The sequence below is a fragment of the Cryptomeria japonica genome, chromosome 2 (assembly GCF_030272615.1).
Source record: "Cryptomeria japonica chromosome 2, Sugi_1.0, whole genome shotgun sequence".
Classification (NCBI taxonomy): domain Eukaryota; kingdom Viridiplantae; phylum Streptophyta; class Pinopsida; order Cupressales; family Cupressaceae; genus Cryptomeria; species Cryptomeria japonica.
In genome coordinates, this window is record NC_081406.1 from 581,631,163 (window position 1) to 581,639,894 (window position 8,732).

The following is an 8,732-nucleotide window of genomic DNA, read 5'->3' on the forward strand; positions in this document are numbered from 1 at the left end:
TGTGTGGCAATTTCAACAAGAAAAAATGTTAATTTCAAAAATGAAGATCAGAAGGTTGCGTGTTCGATTCACGTCGGGTTCACCAAATGATGCCCTCCTAAATGGCACAATTGTTAGTTCTTGATCAATCAAAACAAAACACACAAGATGTTAACGTTAGTCAATCAAAAACTAAAACATGAAGGCATTCCAAAAGAGACACTAAAAGAAACATGCTAAATATATCTAATAAATAGAACAAATGATCATGAGACATCTCCAACTGCCTCTTAGCATGGCCTTAGCTTTTTCTCCCTTGTTCCTCTCCTCTCCAAGTTCCAAAATAGTGTAGCTCTCAGCAGCTTTTTGCACTATGGATGCTTATGGAGGATTGAGATTTGTATAATAGCTCCAAATATGAAATGAAAAGCTAATAGTAATGCTAAAATGATGTATTTTAACTAAAAAGACAAGATTTAGTTATGCTATGCTAAAATGCTCTCTAAAATGGCTATAGTCTAAATGCATACAAGTTTTCAGGATCTGGATTATGAAGGAATGGGCTCTATTTATAGGAAAAATGGAGCAATGGATGGCCAGGATTGGAGGGTTTAATCAAGGGTCAAGCTTGAAAGTTGGGGATCCATGTGCACAATTGACACCAATAAAATAGTGACAAGTGTCAACACAGGATTGGGTTGAGAGAAGAGGTTGGAGGCATTGAATGCCTGAGAAGACTTCATGGTTATCTAAAGGCTAAGGGTCAAGCCTAAATTAGGATTACCCACTGGATTAAGAGTTAATCCAAGGATAAACCTTTGTGCAAATGATTAAGAGATAATCATGGTCAAAGTATTAAATGCTTGATGAGACCTTTGTGGTTGGATAGAGGTTGAGTCAAACAAATGTTTTAACCATGTGGGAGGGTTGAATTAACCATTAATGGTTATTGGAGACTTTGGGGATTAAGTGGTTGAAAGTTGGAAGCCTTTAATGGTTTTCAAAGACTTTGGGGTTTTTGGTGGTTGAAGGTTGAAAACCTTCAATGGTTATCCAAGACTTTGGGCCATTTGAGAAGTGACTTCATTTTGCTTAGGAATGTGACAATAATTAGAGGATGGATTAGGCTAATTAGGAAGGGGTTAGAAGAATCTAGAAGGGGATTAGATTTTGCAAGTGGATTTGGTGGGTGAGGGAAAATAGGATTTAATTAAAATAAAAATTCATTTATTTCAATAATGTGTGCAAGTTGCATTTGTAGGAAAATGCAAGTGGGGTGGGGATAATGTTTTAAATAAATGTTTTATTTAATTTATTTAAAAGAGGAAAAGGGGGATTTAATTAAATAAATTGATTTATTTATTTAATTGATTGGAATTGGATTTAATGAATTAATTAAAATAAATTGAATAATTTATTTAATTAATAGAAGAATGTTTGGGGATGAATTAATTAAATATTAATTTAATTAATTAATGGTTAGTGGATTTTTAATCAAATAAATACGAAATATTCATTTAATTAAAATGGACAGATTTATGTGACTACAGTTTACATATCCATATTTAGATCTATAAGGAGATTCGGGGCAACCTCAAACTTTCTCTAATATATATATATGGATGTATGCATATATATAGTATATGTACATGTATGGATATATATGTGTGTGTGTATATACACACATACACAAACACATACATACATTCATACATAAATACACATATACAATTATATGTATGTATGTATGGATGTATGCATGCATGAATGTATGTATTTACATACATTGACATACACACACACACACATATATCCTTGAGATAGATATATTTATATATATATTTACATATATAAATAAATATATATTCATATATAGTTTCATATATATATATATATATATATACATATTTATTAAGATATAGACTTATATATATAAACACATATTTTCAAGCATATTTATATCTAGGTAGGTTCGGATCCTAGCAGGCCTATCTTTAGATTGAGAGTCATCTCTAACTGCTCAAATCCATATATTCTCAGAGCCATTGTTTAAATATTCAATTATTTATTTTACCTTCTAAGAATATCTCCTCTTACCTTCATTCAGATAGCTTTTAAATCATACAGATACTTTGTGATTTAATTGGCATCATTTTCCCTTTCTTACTTGGCTATTCCTAAATGTAGCCTTTTATTGTCCCGCTGCCATGTCTAGATAAGCTTGAGGACTAGCAGAAGACTAAACCATACATTAATAAGTATAGGTTTATAAACATGTTTTCATATTTTATCTAAGTATATGCGGCATGGATATAAAGCTAATATTATTAATGTAAAGATGGCCTTCCTCTAAGACTTAAGCCTTTCTAGTTATCTTCCTCTATATTTTCCATCATCCGAACCCCTATAGTTGTAGAGCTTCAGTTGTCGTATGAAATATTATTGTCGGACATCACACGTCAGCTTCCTTTCTTGATCAAGGCCTTTTGACGGCTCTTTGCGAAGTCGAGTTTATGTCCCTACAGTGATGGGACAGTTGAGGTACCCTTCGTTTGATGGCTGTAGGGGTTAGTAATAATGATCTTGCACCTTGAAATTTGTACTCCATGTTTTGTATTTACTCTTTAGTAGTTGCTCATTATGTAGCTTTAAGAGTGCGAGTCCTATTTTAGAATGCTAAGTTTCTTTCTGCTAAGCTACAATGGATAGGACGCTCAGGCTTTTGGGGCTGAAACGTTAGATGGCCTTCGTCGGTGAGATTAAGGACGAGAGGCTGAGAGGTATTCTTGTCCAATAGAACCCTTTGATCTCTAGAGCAGTAATGAAATTTCTAGGGAGGGATTTCATTATGAATGAGGACCGAACCAGAGCAAACTTGGATATTGCAGCAATGTTTCTAGCCCTTGCAATGCATTTTGAGAGGGATAGGGACACGATGGAGAAATTATGTAAGAAGGTCTTCATTAAAGACATTCTTGGTGAATTGGAATGGGTTATGGTTAATATAGATGAAGAACTCACAGCTCCCAAACCATGGGACTATGATGTCCTTATCAGAAAGAATAACCCAGTTCCTTGCTCCCCTATTCTGGTATTTGAAGACCTGGTGGCTTTCAAAGCTCTGTGCTCTGTCAGAAGTAGGAATTTCCTATTTCTCTCTTGGATTCTCCAAGTTAAGAAACCCCCATGTGAGAAGTGGTTGCAGAACTATTTGGAGGCAGAAAATATCACAATCATCCCTGATCATGTGCCTCTCCCTCGTTCCCCTGTTGCCCTCTCAGCAGATGCACCAGAGGGCTCCAGGCCTTGCCCTCCCCACAAGATGAGCAAGAAAGGATGAAGGCCCTCGGAATGGCATTCTTTGAGGATGAGGTTACGTTATCAGAAATAATCTTTTTTTGTTTTAAGCAGTTATAGAATACTTAGAGGCAATGCGCTTAACAGCCTTTTAATCCTTTTTGAATAGGAATGCTGCATAGATGATCTTTCAAAACTTTTCCATTGGACTTGAGATGGTTTTTGCCTCTTGCTATTTTTTGATTCACGAAGACATGAAGCTATATATCCATAAGAAATATATAGATATGTGTTTATGATTATATAAAGGCATGATATGGATCTTTCAATCTCTATTTTTCCGTAGAAATCTGCTTTCCTGGGTCTTTCTCATGCTTCAAGGTTAAATATGGGGGAAGTGTTAATTATTCTTTAAGGCTGCAATTATAAGGGTTTTTTGCTTTGATACATTTATTGGTAGTCTCAGTTTCCAGTAGTCATCCTATGCCCTTCATGAGCACAATCTCGTTCTACAGATGTATACTCAAATATTTTATAAATACATATATATATATATATTCATACTTATACATATATGTATATATACATACATACATATACATATATATATATATGTGTGTGTGTGTGTGTGTGTGTGTGTAGTCATAAATACATATATATATATATACATACATATATATATACATGTGTATATATATATATACATGTATATATATATACATACATATATATATATATATATATATATATACATGTATATATATATATATATACACACACACATATATAGTCATAAATACAAATATATATATATATACATTCATATATATATATATATACACACACATATATAGTCACACACACACACACACACACACACATATATATATATATATGTATATAAACACATGTATACATATACATATATATATGTGTGTGTGTGTGTGTGTGTGTGTGTGTGTGTGTGTATACATACATATATATATATATATGTATATATACATACATATATATATATATATGTGTGTGTGTGTGTGTATATACATACATATATATATATATATATTCTCTGTTATCTTTCAAGAATATTTATAAGCGTTAACCTATATAACTATATTTACATAAAGTAAGGAAAAAAAATTTCTGTTCTTGCCTTCTTCTAAATATGCAGTCTTCGATGCTTACTTCACTCCTCTCCCACCTCGCAATCTTATATTCTTACCTTCAGTCTTAATAGGGTATCACTCCTGATAACATATCAGGGTCATTTTTTAAGGAGATATTCTTGCCACTAAATGTTTGATTATACTGGTGTTTCAAAGTTGTTTACTAAATCTAGTAAAACAGTATTTTACCTATAGTTAACAATGATTGGGGTAAAATGGTAATGTGTATCGAATCTTTAAGATAAATGTTTATGTAGTCATATTGTAGCATTATGTTCTGTATACCCAGTAATTCGTATATTTACTTTAGATATTAGCAAAAGCACTTGAACATATGCATTTACTGGTATTTACTCACACTGATGATATATATTTTAGAATGCGTATCAATGAGAGTGATTCCAGTGCCACTTACTGATTTTCTATATCTTGCTATTCGCCTGTCTTATCTTAAGACTATGGTTTAAAGGTGGCTAACATGCAGAACTCGGGGTCTGGATAGAAATTTATATCCAGCATGGTATAATCATACTTCGTCATCCTCTCTGCTATAAATGATGGGGAAAGGGAGGAGGAACTAACTGAATCCCATTTACCTACTTTTGTTATTGTAGCCTGGATCTCATCCTTCTCAAGGAGCGCATCCAGGAGCATTAACAAGAGTCAGGTAAGTTGGAGATCCCTTATCTGATTGGGTCTTGGGTTGATCACTAAGATAAACAAATCTGGAAACCCAACTTAGTTTTAAGTTTTATATCTCTTATTTATATTCTGTGAGGATAAGTTTCACAAGATAGTTTACTAAAGGATCTCTCTAGATGGACAGTTAAAATTTAATTTATGATAAAGGATTGATCGATACTAAAAAATCTGCCTAGTGTTGGAGTAACTAACCATGCAGGCCAAACAGGTATACCTCAAGCAATTAAGGGATATTATATACAATCAAAGAACATCTTCAGAGCCATGCAGGTGGAAGTTAAGGGACAAATGATTTCTGAAATTTGTAAATTAGGGCTTGTAAGGGAGGGGTAAAATAGAAACACCCCCTCCTGATCACCCTGGCCCGGGGTGTTGTTGTATTAAAATCTGGAATTTTTGTATATTAAGTCAGGACTAGCTGGACTATGGTCCCAGGCAAGGCCAGAGTTTTTCTCACCTCCACTCTTTCCTACCGGTGCCCACACGAGTGGAGTAATGTAAACTTCAAAATAATTAATAAAATTCTTGGCCTCAGCCTCTTAACGATAAAAAAAAATAAAATGTTGCTGCTAAAATTAAATAATCTTGTTCTAAAACTGGTTACCTTACAGTGAAAATATATCACAATAAATATATTCACCTAGGTAGCTATATATATATATATATATATATATATATATGCATTTTATATTGCAAATTGAAGGCCAAATTAAAGAAGGGCCGGTTTAATAAAACCCTTGCTTAAAAATAAAAAATAATAACAAAAAAAAATTTGCAGGCTGTAGTGGCTCAGGGGTGGGGGAGCCGAAGGATCCACCCCACCTCATGGGGTGTGGTACACAAAGTATGTTATGACTGTGATGCATTATGTGGGCCGCTACCTCTGGTGGTTCACAGACCACCAGGGACAGGGGGCTCGACTTCCCTCCACCATTGCCATGAGGTGTGACTGTCCCTTCTCCCTGCCACACCTTCCCTCATGCCCTCCTCTCCTTCATCGACGGTAAATGCATAGTCGTCCAAGCTCAGGCTTCCCACCCCCGACTGTGTGGGAAATGCGACAGCCATGGTTTCCCTCCTTGCAATCCATAAGAATGAACCCTAATTCGAATTAGGGGAAAGGATATTACAATATGAGATGAAATGAAAAATCTCTTGAGATTAAAATGTGGAAAACCCTAAAAGGGTTAAATATAATATAACATTAAAATTTAGGGTTAGCTTAAAATAAAGATAGAAGAGGGAATAGATAGATAAGTTTCATGTATCATAAAATGAAAAGGTGGGAAAACCCTAAATAGAATTTTAAAAGGAATATAATATTAAAAAAAGGGGTTTAAAATTTAAATTGACTTATTGGGGGAAAAGTCCCATTTAGATAAAGAAATTTTATAATGGTTCAATGTATTCTTTATTTAAGAGGGAATTTTATTTTTGGTAAATGATTATTTAAATCCCTAAGGGGGTAATTTTATTGTATATGATTATTTGGAATCTTTAAGGGGGGATTAGCTTCCATTAATGTAAGATATATTTATTAGGATATATTTTTAATGAATTGATTATTATAACGACGTTTGGAACCTTATATTTATTTGATCCATTAAATAATATTAATACAAAGAATTTGCATTAATATTAATTTTATGGATTTTGGAATAATTTAAAATACTATAATGAAATAATATCAATACTTGATATAATTAAAATTGAAGGATTTATCCGGTGAATTAATTAATTATAAAGGTTGCGATGATGTTATAAGAATAAATTATTCAACTTAGGTTAATGGGTATTTTTGTAAATGCTAAGTAATTAAAATATAACTAATTAATAATTATTTTTCAAATAAATTAAATGGTTTTCAACACATGGAATAAAAGAAAAAAGAGATATTTTTAATTGTAATTATCCTAAGGGGTTATGCTATTAAATTTTAGAGTGGGTATATAATAATATCAAGAATTTAATAAATTCCTTCCATTAAAAGGTAATTATTTAAGTTAGAATGATTAAACCTATTTAGGGGTGGTCTCTCTAGTTAAGCCTTAAGGACTACCCCTTATCGAGGGACGTTGGTGAATTAACCTAGGGGTGGGTTTTACCTCGCTTGGTTAACGTACGCTCATGATACCCCTCGCCTTTAATTAATTTAAATCCGGTTACCGTTTGAGATTAGTTCAATCTAGTTAACATTTGTGTTTCACTTAGTGAAACTTAGTGAACAAGTTCATCTCAACTTTACGTAATCAATTGATTTTATGCCTTCTAGGAAAAAAAATGTTGTTGTGTTTTTTCCCAAAAAGTTTGGGCATGACATGTGTGTTGTGCTGTTAATTTGCTTATCTATTTATTACTGTAGTTTATCAGTTTATGGTTTGGAGTTTAATTTTCTATATCTGGTGAAGATTGATTCACCTCCCCCCCCCCTCTGAGTCTTCCTTCTTGATTGCTTCTAGAGATTGGTATTAGAGCTAGATCCTCTGGTAGAAGCTTAATCGCTTGAGGAGATCTGGGATGGCAGCTCAAGGTATCATTTTCAAGGATAGTCTGAGGTTTGATGGAAGTAACTATACTGTATGGAAGAGTTGGATGGAGGTGCACTTGAAGTGTCTTGGAGAGGATTACTAAAAGATTACTAAGAATGTCTATGTTGTTCCTCAGAATGAACCATCTACTCCTAATGAGGTTATGAAAGAGAAGTGAGAGAAATAGCAGAGCAAGAAAGAGATCTTGGTGAGCTTGAAGCATTGATTGCTTGGACATTTCCTAAAGGTGTCAATAAGTATGATGTAAAGTTTCCCTTGAAAAGTTTTTCTTGTAATAAAATAGGACATTTTGCTTCTAGATGTTCGGAGACAGTGGCTAAGTATGACAAACATGATAAGTTTGATAAGCATGATATGAATGATAGATATGAGAAGCATGAGAAGTATGATAAGCCTTATAAGTCTAACCAAAATTTTAGGAACCAAAAGAACTGTTATTATGTTGCAGATGAAGGTGTTACAAATGATGAATTATAAGGAGATGAGGTTGTGTTTATTGCCATTAAAGAAGATAGACCTATGGCTATTGATTCCACTAGTTGTTATGTTGAGGAGAAAGCTTTGGCTGCTAGGTAGAAGAAAAGGGTAAATGGGTGATTGACAACGGTTGTTCACATCATATGACCAGTGATAAAAGAAAATTTGTAAGCATGGAAAGGTATGATGGTGGAATAAATAGATTTGGAGATGACAAAGTCCGTGTAATCCGTGGGAGAGGTTCTATTTCTTTTGATGGTAAGCATAACACTGATGATGTCTTGTATGTTGAAGGTTGAAAACATAATCTTTTGAGTGTTGGATAGATGGTTGACAAGGGTTATGATCTACAATTCAAGGATGGTAAATGCAAGATCTTGAATGCCTCTCGTATAGAGATTGCATCTAGAACTAAGACTAAAGGTAACATTTTTCATTTGAATGCTGGTGAGAAAAGTTGTTTGATTTCTAAGATAGATGAGAGTTGGTTGTGGTATTGGAGGACATGTCATGTAAACTTTAATTCATTGATTAAGATCAGTTCTACACAAGCTATTAGAGA